Source organism: Schistocerca piceifrons, chromosome 1, assembly GCF_021461385.2.
Source record: "Schistocerca piceifrons isolate TAMUIC-IGC-003096 chromosome 1, iqSchPice1.1, whole genome shotgun sequence".
Lineage (NCBI taxonomy): Eukaryota > Metazoa > Arthropoda > Insecta > Orthoptera > Acrididae > Schistocerca > Schistocerca piceifrons.
The window spans coordinates 993,410,144-993,422,265 of NC_060138.1; the positions used below are offsets into that span (position 1 = coordinate 993,410,144).

Here is a 12,122-nt window from a genome sequence, read left to right on the forward strand (position 1 = left end):
TGTAGGAGGTGGACCTACCTACTATGAAAAAGGTCACAGTTGTTTGCATGTTGAGGTGAGCGGCAAACATGTATAGCATAACTGAATAGCTGTTTTTGGCACCTGATCTGTAGTGAAGGGACCTCAGCATCCACGAGTAAGCTGTTCACAGGGTTAGATCAAAAGGCTCCTCTTGAAAGTTGGACTCCACAGTAATGTATCGGGTCCAGAGGTGGTGGGAGGTGGCTCTGAGCACTATGGGACTCAACTGCTGTGGCCATCAGTCCCCTAGAACTTAGAACTACTTAAACCTAACTAACCTAAGGACATCACACACATCCATGCCCGAGGCAGGATTCAAACCTGCGACCGTAGCAGTCGCAGAGTTCCAGACTGCGCGCCTAGAACTGCGAGACCACCGCGGCCGGCCCGGGTCCAGAGACCACAATGCTAAGGGTGGTGCCAAACCATACGCCAGACTCTGATAATCAAGATGGGATAGTATCACAGCTTTATAAAGGTGCAGAAGAGTAGTGCGGTCTGCACCCCAGATGGTGTTACTGAGGCAGCAAAGAGTATTACAGTATAGCCGTACCTCTGCTTAAGTTGACAAAGATATTGAAGTCATGTCAGCCAGGCGTCAAAGACCACTCCAAACATTGATAAGTCTCTACCACATTGAGTAATTGGCCTTCGAGGTAAGGTTGTGGTTGTGGATAAACAGTATGACGGCAACAAAAGCGCATGTCATGTGTCTTCGTGGTGGAAAACTGAACACCATGAGTGAGAGCCCATGACTGCACTTTTCCATGGTGCCCTGCAGTCACTGTTCAGCAACACCCACACTGAAGGAGCAATAGTGAAAGCAAAAATTGTCGGCATAGAAGGAGGGTGATACTGAAGACCCACAGTTGCTGCTAGAGCATCGATGCCCACTAAGAAGACAGGGACACTTAATACAGAGCCCTGCAAGACCCCATTCTCTTGGATACTCGAGATACTGTGGAAAGCACTAACTCAAATGTGCAAAGTATGGTGCAACAAGAAGTTCTGGAGACAAATCAGAAGTGAGTCCTGGAGATGATACTCATGTAAGGCAGTGAGGATGCAGTGTTACCAAGTGATGTCATAAGTCTTTTGTAGGTTGAAGAAGACAGTAATAAGGTGTTTGATGTTGGTCAAAACCTGTCCGGATTACAGATTCCAGGCAAATGAGATTATTGGAAGTGGAACAGCCTTGGTAAGAACCACCCTGGGACGGAGCCAAAAGGCCCCAAGACTCAAGAAACCACCACAGCCACCAGCTCACCATGCGTTCAAGCAACTTACAGAAAACACTTGTGAGACTAATTGGGTGATAGCTGTCCATCTCTAGGGGTTGCTTATCCATTTCAGTACTGGGACAATGATGCTCTCGCACCATTAAGATGGGAGCTCACCCTTGCTCCAAATACAGCTGTAGATAGTAAGGAGATGATGCTGACAATCCATTGATTGGTGTTTGAGCATTTCGTTGAGGATGTGGTCTGGTCCTGAGGCTGTACCAGGGTGAAGGGCTCAGGCACTGAAGAATTTCCACTCACTGGGTGGAGCATTATAGGGCTCCAGGTGGCGTGTAGTGAAAAGGACACAAAAGGCAGGTTGATAGTTCTCAGTGTGGAGGCTCGAGCATAAAGGAGAGAAAAATGTTTTGGCTACAACATCTGGGTCACTGAAAACAGCACAATTCACAAAATACCAAATACACCTGCAGAGGACCGGTATCCATCCACAGAGGCGTCTGATCTTCATCCAACCTGGTGAAGGAGGCACACGTGACCCAATGGTTGGAACATACCGTTCCCAGCATTCTTGTTTCCATCGTTATATTAAGTGGCAGCCTTGGGCACTGACATGTTTAAAGGCAATGAGGTATTCAATCGATGAATGCCACTTGTGCCATGATCTATTTTTCAAGGTCCACCAAGGTACTATTTACTGACGGGAGGATTCCAAATAAGATGGGGTCGCTAAGTCGGCTGCCAATAGAATGGCTGCTGTTGCGTTTCGTTCTGGAGAGCCTTGTCAAAGCCTCCATTTAGTGGGGGGGGGTCAGTACAACAGTGAAGGTCAAAGCATCCCAGTCAGCACTATGGAGAGCCTATATAGATGGGAGTCAAGGAAAACAGTGGTGAGGGGGGGACAGGAAGGTTGGTAAGTGCTCTCACTACCACACAGGTCGTAGAGGACCCTCCAGTGGTTGGATTAGAGAAGACCAGAGCTGCAAATAGAAAGATCAATGGCCGAGTAAGTTCCACATCCCACACTGAAGTATATGGAGGCACCAGTATTCAGGACAGAGAGTAGAGACCTGCCAGGAAGTTTTCAATGTCTTTACCACTGACATAGGGAGGGAGATAAGATCCTGAAATACTCCTGCCCGAACGTCACAGCCTCCAAAGTTTCACCAAGTGGCCCAAGTACACTATATATAGAGTTTAGAACATATGTGCAAACTCCACCTCATACACCGTCATAATCGGCATGATTCTTAAAATATCCCCAGCAGCCACAAAGGACAGGGGTCTACATTGCTGGAAACCGTTTCCTCAAGGGCAATGCAGAAAGCAGGGGAGGACCTTAAAGGAAGTTGCAGCTCAACAAGGTGGTGGAAAAATCCACTACAGTTCCACTGTAGACTCGTGCTGTTGTTAAACTGGGAGAACATCAAAGGGCCAAACAGGTAGTGTCACTTGCGGCCACGAGCTGAGATGTGGTGATGGCCACACACATGGGACCTGAGAAATGTGTGGTGCAATCTGGGGCCTCAGAGACCATCAGGATTGCTGCTGCTGCTGCTGCTGCTGCTGCTGCTGCAGCCACAGCAGCAGCATCATTTGTGGTATCCTGTGGTGTGAAGACCAGCTGAATTTCCTTCATCTAATTTTTTTGTCTTTCTTCTCCTTGGTGGGTTTGGACAACTTTCTTGGGTTAATTTCAGGGACAGAAGAAGACCATGAAGCCCTACAAATAGCAGCCTATGGCTCCTTCAGCCACTGGCTCTTGAAGGGAGTATCCCGAGCAACCCCTTCCTGGTGTTAGAAGCCGGATGAGAGTGATGCATCTCCGGCTGGGGTATGGAGATCAGCTTCCCCTGAGGGTTGGGAGCCACTGCTCCCCCACTGGGTGTGATGGAAGCAGCAAGACGAGAGCCCCCATCTATCGGAGGGGCAAGCGTGGTCAAGAAGCTCTGATGACTTGCTGTAGGGTGCATAATAGAGGAGTATGCCACCGGCAGCAACATGGTCACAGCTGTAGCATATGACATAGTCATGCATGAAGGATTAGACGCGTTCTTAATTTTTCTTGGGCTCTTGGTATATCAGTCTGTCTTGAGCCTTATACTCCAGTATTTTTTCTCCCTGGGAAAAAAAAAAAAAAAAAAAAAAAAAAAAAAAAAAAAAAAAAAAAAAAAAAAAAAAAAAAAAAAAATTGCAGTCTCGTGAGCACAGAGAATGATGCTCTCCACAGTGATGCAATTACGAGGAAAAGCACATGAAACGTTCGTGTGCAACAGTCGTACAGTCGTCCACAGTCCTGACAGGCTGGGCTCACATTTCAATGCGTAGAAATGGGGGGGGGGGGGGGGGGTGGGGGGGGGTGTCATAACATACAGTTTCATGACACACTGGTATACCATCACCTTCACCTTTTCACGCATGGATCCTCATTAACAGTTGAGATTGGGGCACTGTGTTAAACACTTTGCAGAAATCTAAGAATATGCAATGTGTCAGAGGAATTCCATACAAGGTTAACAAGGCTATCATGTGAGTGAAGTGCAAGCTAACTAATGTTTTCTGAATCTGTGCTGATTTGTGGACAGAAGCTTTTCTGCCTGAAGGAAATTAATTACACGCCAACTTCAAACAAATCGAGATTCCACCTGGACATGCTGACTTCTTTGTTTTCAACTCCTTCAGTTGCTTATCTGCACCAATGACACCTATTATTATGTCCTCCATTCGTAGTCTGAGGGACAGTCAACTGATCCTCAAATGTGAATGATTTTTTGAATGTGAAATTTAAAACTTCAGCTTTCCTTTCACTGCCTTCTAATGCTGCATCAGACTGGTCTATGAGAGACTGGATAGACGCCACGACACACTTAGTGATTTTTGTGTAGAACCAGAATTTGCTCAGATTCTTGGCAAGATCTTTCATTAGGTTATGATGGTGGAAGTTGTACACTTCACATAAACTGCATTATCTGACAGTCTCTCTTTAATTTATTTTCTGGTTTGTTTTTTATAAGCCCTTTTTATATTCTCTGAAACTGTATTTTCTAATTGCCGTCCTACCTGCATCCGCCACAATGGAGATTAGGTTACAATGCCACTACTTAGTGCTATCATTTGCCAAGAAAACAAAATTGAAAAAATTTTAATCACATCCTAAATGAAGCACAATTGTTACAGGCCTTGCCCTTTCCTGATTGGCTTAGATAAAACTATGGCCAATGGGCACTGTTGTTGTCCTTTTATAAACTACATCTACATCTATATTCATCACATCACCGATAAGTTCATGGCAGAGTGTACATCCCATTGTACCGGTTTTTAGGATTTCTTCCTATTGCATTCACATATAGAGAACAGAAAGAATGTTTGAATTTCTCTGCGCATGCTGTAATCATTCTAATCTTGTCCTCATGACCCTTATGTGAGTGATAACTAGGGGGTGGTTGTACAATCCTAGAGTCATCATTAAAAGCCAATTCTTGAAACTTTGTTAGAAGACTTTCTCAGGATAGTTCTTGTCTATCTAGAAGAGTCTCTCTCTTCAGTTCCTTCAGTATCTCTGTGACACTCTCCCATGGGTTAAACACACGTGACCATAGGTGCTGCCCATCTCTGTACAAGTTCATTAGACCTATGTGGTACAGGTCCCACACACTTTAACAATATTCTAGAACAGGTCGCAAGGGTGGTTCATACGCAATCTCCCTTGTAGACTGATTGCACTTCCCCAGTATTCTACCAACAAACCAAAGTCTACCATCTGCTTTACCCACAACTGAACCTAGGTGAACATTCCATTTCATATCCCAACGAAGTGTTTCACCTGGGGATTTGTACAAGTTGGCTGATACCAAGAGTGACACATTGATATTATAGCCATAGGATACTACCTTTCTTTGTATTGTTAAGTGGACAATTTTACCTTTCTGAACATTTAGAGCAAGTTGCCAATCTCTGCAACAGGTTGAAATCTTATCGAGATCTGACTGAATATCTATGCAGCTTCTTTCAGATAGTATTTCATTATATATAACTGCATCATCTGCAAAAAGTCTGAGGTTACTTTTAATATTATCCACAAGTTCATTAACATACAACAAGAATAACAAGGGTCCCAACACACTTTCCTGGGGCACACCCAAAGTTACTTCTACATCTGACAACGATCCATCCAAGATCATATGCTGCATCCTTCCTAACTGAAGTCCTCAACCCAGTCACAAATCTCATTTGATACCCCATATAAACATACTTTTCACAATGAGCATAGGTGTGGTACTGAGCCAAACACTTTTTGTAAATCAAGAATTACTGCATTTACCTGATGGGCTTGACCCAAAGCTTTCAGTACGTCATGTGAGAAAAGTCAAAGTTGGGTTTCGCATGATGGATGTTTTCGAAAACCATGCTGGTTGGCTTGGATGGGGTCATTCTGTTCAAGATATCTCATTATGTTTGAGTTCAGAATATGTTTCAAGTTTCTACAATAAACTGATAGCAAGGTTATTGGAGAGTGGTTTGTGCTTCACTTCTACTACCCTTCTTGTAGACAGGTGTGACCTCTGATTTCTTCCAAAAACTAGGCAAAGTTTTTTTTTTTTTTTTTTGTTCGAAGGATCTACAATAGACTTTAGCCAGAAAAGGGGCTAACTCAGTCGCAATTTCAGTATAGACTCTGACAGGGATTCCATCAGGGCCTGGAGCTTCATTTGATTTAACAATTTCAGCTGTTTCTCAAAATGCTGACACGAAAACTGGTTTCACTCATATTTTCAGTAGTTCAAGGATTAAACTGCGGCAATTCTCCTGGGTCTTCCTTTGTAAAGCAACATTTGGAAATGGAGTTAAACATTTCAGCTTTTGCTTTGCTACCCTCGCTGTCAGTTCCTGTCTCAGTCGCTAGGGACTGGACACTAATTTTGGTGACACTAACAGCCTTTACACACACCCAGATTTCTTTGAGTTTTGTAAAGCACCATTTGACAATATTCAGCTATGGTAATTACTGAAGGCTTCACATGTTGCTCTCTTGACAGTCAAACATGCTCCATTTGGCATTTCTCTATCTACAGCCCTAGGATTTTTTTTAAACCTATTATCCAGTGATCTATGTTTCTTTAGAAGTTTCTTTACAGTGACTGAATACGAAGGAAAGTCCTTCCCATTATGAACTGTTCTACTGCATATACATCTATCCAGTGCACGATCAACTATTCTTTTAAATTTGTACCATAGTTCCTCTAAACACTCCTGCTCTGTGCTGAAAGTTTCCCAAGTTCCTCACTGAGATATGATACTACTGATTCTTTATCTAGTTTACTGAATACATATATCTTTCTGCTTGGTTTAGTTGTCCTTTGTAATTTGGTAATCATTGCTGTCCCAACTGTGCCTTAGTTAGTGACACCAGTTTCAATATCAACATCCTCAAAGAGATCAGGTCCGTTTGTTGCCATTAGATCCAATACAGCTGATCATTAGTGGGGTTCCAAACTATCTGCTGTAGGTAGCTCTCAGAGAAGGCATTTAGTATTGTTTCACAGGTTGTCTTATCATGGCCACCACTAACAAACACTAATTTTCCCAATTGATTGCTGGATGATTACAGCCTCCACCGATGATTACAGTATGATTTGAAAACACACCTATAAATGAACTGAGGTTCTCTCTAAAGTTTTCAGTTACATCAGGAAATGAGTCTGGTGGACAAAAGAAGGATCCAATTGTGAAATTTAAAATTTTCCCAGCGAACTAAATATTCAAAAAGATTTCGGGCTTGCAGCTGGTCATCGTTAGCTTCCATCCACAATATTTCAACCGGACAACTGCCAGCCATCCTCAGGTGAGCCATCGAAGACTGACGAAGACGCCCTCCGTTCCGCAATATATAGCGTTTAGCGAATATTCCATGCATGCGCCTAAACCATCACAGACAAGAATTTGGACATCGCGACGCTGTCTGTATTAAGTAAGGGTTTGAATTTTGCACCTACACCTAGAGCACCACCTTTGATAAGTATTGTGAGTGGTTTTGAAGAAGCCGTACGACACCTTCCTATGGAAACTGCAGAAGAATTAAGGAGGGAAACTTGCGTGCTCTTCTGAAAGCTTCTCCTCAACGCAGTAACATAACCTCCGCAGAAAGGGCTGCACTGCGAAATCTCCAACAAGATCCGGACGTTGTGGTACTGAAGGCCGATAAAGGCAATTTAACTGTACTGTTACCTCGCAGTTTGTATGTGGATAAGATGTATGGTCTACTATGTGATTCAGCCAACAGGAAGACTGATAACGATCCCACAGGACGTGTGCAACGGAAGATATCTACACTCCCGAATTCTTCTTCATTGCCTCCAGAGACTACCCTTACAGCCAATAGTGAGCAATACTGGGGCCCCCCCACTTATGATTTAGCTAAACATCTTGCATCCTTGCTTAGGCCATTTGTGGGCAAATGTCCACATGACATACGAAACTCTGCCGGTTTTATCAACAGACTGGGGGCTCTCCGCCTAAGTACTTCTGATCTTTTAGTTAGTTTTGACGTGGTGTCTCTTTTTACAAAGGTACCCCTCACAGACTCCTTGTCACTGATTGACAATAAGTTTCAGGTGGGAATCACTGCTTTGTTTCGCCACGCTCTCTCCTCAACATATTTTATGTTCAACCAAGAATATTTTGAACAGGTTGACGGCGTCACCATGGGTAGCCCCTTGTCTCCCTTGGTGGCCAACCTTTTTATGGAGGATTTTGAGGAGAGAGCACTTGAATCAGCAGCCCTCAAACCAACTGTTTTTTTGGAGGTATGTGGACGATACTTTCGTAGTGTGGCCTCAAGGAGAAGATAAATTAATGGAGTTTTTAGATCACCTCAACTCCATTCATGAGAACATTCGGTTTACCATGGAATTAGAGAAAAATGGTTGCCTCCCTTTCTTGTATGTGCTAGTTAGACGGAAGAGTGATGGCTCTCTGGGGCATTCAGTTTATCGAAAGCCCACACATACTGATTTGTATTTAAATTCGTCCAGCTGCCATCACCCATCGCAAACAATGAGTGTACAAAATACTTGTATACAGAGCTCATGTAGTGTCAGATGCAGATAGTTTGCCTGAAGAGCTTGCCCACCTGAAGAGGGTTTTCAAAGAGAGTGGATATTCTACCCAGCAAATTAGCATGGCACTTGCAATTAAGCCAAAGAAACAGGGAGTGGAGAAAGAAGAGAGCACGCCTACTAAGTCTTTAGCTTTTCTTCCCTTTGTTGGCAACATTTTCTTCAATATTGCAAGAATCCTCCACGGTTTCAAAGTGAAAGTGATTTTCCATCCACCATCGAAGATTTCCGACCTGCTGGGATCAATGAAAGACGATCTGGTATTGTGGAAGGCGGGAATTTATAAAATACCTTGTCAGTGTGGCATGTCATATATAGGACAAACATTGCGAATGGTAGAAGAACGCTGCACTGAACATCAACGCAGTACTCGCCTTTTGCAACCTAGCAAGTCTTCAATTGCTGAGCATTGCATTTCCACAGGACACTCGATGGAGTATGACAAGACAATTTTGGCCACAGCAACATCCTTTTGGGACTCCGTCATAAAAGAATCAGTGGAAATTCACATGACAGACAATCTTAAGAACCGTGACAATGACTACCAGCTAGATAATGCGTGGAACCCCGTCATCTCTAAGATCTGCTCCAGACGAAGATGTCAGAGTACTCTGGTGGCCGCGGCGATTAACAATGCCGAAGACAGCCGAGTTCTGTAGTTCCACCAGTGAGGGCACTGCTGGTGGGCGGTGTGCTTCGTCTGTCAATATGATTTTGACGCATACGTGGAATACTAGCTGAATGCTATATATTGCGGAACGGAGGGCGTCTTCATCAGTCTTCGATGGCTCACCTGAGGATGGCTGGCAGTTGTCCAGTCAAAATATCATGGATGGAACCTAACGACGACCAGCTGCAAGCTGAAATCTTTTTGAATAAGGATCCAATTATCAGTTTTATGCCTACCCCTGATACTGAGTCTTGCCCAAACAATCTCTCATGCAGCTTCAATTTCTATCTCAGCAAATTTGCGTTTCTTGTCTACTGCAAGAAACACACCACCTCCATTTCCCAGTAGCCTATCCTTTCGATATACACTTAAATTTTCCCCAAAAGTTTTCACTGCTATCAATTTGAGGGGTCAACCAAATTTCTGTACACAGTATTATGTGAGCTTCACTGTTTTTCAGGAGCATTTCAAACTCTAGCACTTTGTTGATAATGTTTCAGCTGTTAACCACTATGCTTTAAATACTCTCACCCATGGGAGGCATTTCTTTCGACCTTATACTAATAGTTCTGGGTTTTCTACAGCTATCAATTTCTGGAGTGGATGGAGAGATGGCCAATCTAAAAAACTCTTGTGTGTACCCTACACACAGCCAGAGACTTGGTGGCAGCCTCTGATGGATAATGCACACCTGACCCATGTAGGGTGACCCTGCAGTTCTCAACCCTATGGCGCAAGTCCAGGAAGTGGCAATGTTGCTTGTCACAGAACCTTCAAAATCTCTGGTTCAGTCCTTCCACTCAACTCAGAACCAAAGTGGCATCATCAGTTCTGAGGGCAATGCTGCAAATTGTGAGCTTTGTTGCAGCTCCATTCACAAGTCTGGTCTTCTCAAACTTCTCTGCCAGTCACAGGAATGATCCAAGTATGACCTCGAATCTGAGATGACTGGCAGCATTTGCTCCAACGTGGACCACCATCTGCAGTTTTTGCACTCTGTTCTCTCAATGTGTGCCAGAATAGCCTCTAAAGCATGTTGAATGAGGCCCCCCAGACATACAAACTGAGTGTACCTGGTGTTGTTTCCTGTCCCTTGTTGTCATTTCTCTCTAAGAGATACTATCATTCGACAAAAGTTTGAACTGCTGACAATTAATAGACTCCCTACCATTTTATGTTCACTACCACTTAATACTGGACGAAACAGATTTCCCCAAAATAGGTGACATGAGACCCATACTCAACCAATATTATGCCTTTAATTAAATTTTTATAATTGCCAAATTAAGAGTTCAGAGAATGCCAGAATAACATTGAATAACCAGCTCTTGCTTTCTCAATATAAATACAGAATGTTTTATAAAATATCACTCATATAGTGTAATATCGAACGATGATGTTAGTGCACTTGGTCTCCTATCACCGTTATTGGAAATATGCGGTGATGTTACAGTAAACAAGTACAGTTGTAACTAAGGTAAACACACTCCACTATGAACAATTTCAAGACAGTTGTGCGTATACCATCAGGTGTTTCATTGTATCCTCATAATATATTAATGATGATAACTCAGCATTAGCCGACCAAAGTGCTCTCACTCCCAGGTGGAATAATTTTGTGGTCTACTAATATCTCTTCCACTACACTATTACACAACATTATGCACATGCACACACGTACTTATTTACTTGCAATTTTAAGAATATTTCTTCACATACCGTCTTCATTTACTCCACAACACACTGATACAGAAAACCATTATTCTTAGCCAACAATTATTTGTAATGGAAAGGAATGTTCTGAAATATTTGTGATAGCATACATCTTACTTTTGTTGTTCAAAATTCTTTTATCACTATTTAAAAATAAGGTGTTTAGCTAAATATCTTCTACAAGTACACTATGCCATATTACTGTACATGAAAACTATTCTTTACCCAAGAATGAAGCTTCAGAAGGCCTCATGTTATGTGGCCTCTGGGAGGGCTCAGACAAGTGGTATGAAGAGCTCTCAGATGTGGTGAAGTCAACCTTCCTAGGGAAAATAAGCCCAGAGGAAAAACAAAATTAAACAGCTGCTGCCTTGCATTTAAATAAAGTTAACCTCGATGAAAAAGGACTGGCAAGTCCTGTGGCCAAAATGTGACAGCCCCACCACATGTCTACGCCAGTTACGAAAAGGAATCCCATAACTGGGGACTTTAAATTTACTCATAACCTTAAAAGAAATCAACCGAATGAATTAAATAGAAGACGACCCAAGCAAAAAAGGAAAAAACAAATTGAAATACTGGAAAAGCTCAACATTGCAACTTGGATTGTGAGAAACCTACACTTAAAAGAAACAGAGCTATGTAAAGAACTGAAACAAAGAAACATTACCATTGGCACAATTACACATTACCATTGGCACAATTACAGAAGGAAAGAAAATTTAGATGGACACCTGATGATCTACAGCAGTGTAGAAAGTGACAAAAGACCAAGTAGTGAAGTAGCTATGTTCGTGATACTAAAGAGGAATCTCAAATAGAAGATCATACTTACATCCATGATAGAATCATAACATCAAGATTCAGAACATGTAAGGTACTCCTTACTTGAAGATAAGAGCACATTTTACTTTATTTCCAGTTTTGCTACTTCAAATACATGAAGTGAATGTCTCAGCACTGCAGCACGCACGAAGTAAGGAGAGAGCAGTAGGTTCCCACACTGGCTAGCAGATGCAGTTGGCAATTTGGTGCTTTCGGAGCCAGGTGCCGAAGCAGAAATCACTCGTGACTTCAGCAAAGGGATACATAAGGAAATTACATTTATTCTGGCATGAATCAAGTAATTGTTATAAATGAATATTTGCTAACAGAAGTTGCTTTTTGGCAAGCAGACATTAGGAGGAGTCTACGTGTCATAAATACTGTCTTTCAGTAATTTTATAACCCCAGGAAAAGTTAATATTAATAAATAAATTAATAACTTTGGCATAATCAAAGATGTACGATCTTATACGAAACACATCGACTGTACTCTCAACTTACAGACTGTGCACCACAGTCAGCAGTCATTGACAGGATGCC

At 42.6% G+C, this 12,122-nt stretch overlaps 1 protein-coding gene across 1 annotated transcript in view; it reads right to left on the reverse strand.

Moving 5' to 3' along the window:
* LOC124779919 overlaps positions 1-12,122 on the reverse strand; it is a 241,475-nt gene that overhangs the window by 188,611 nt on the left and 40,742 nt on the right. The gene's annotated exons all lie outside the window — the stretch shown is intronic.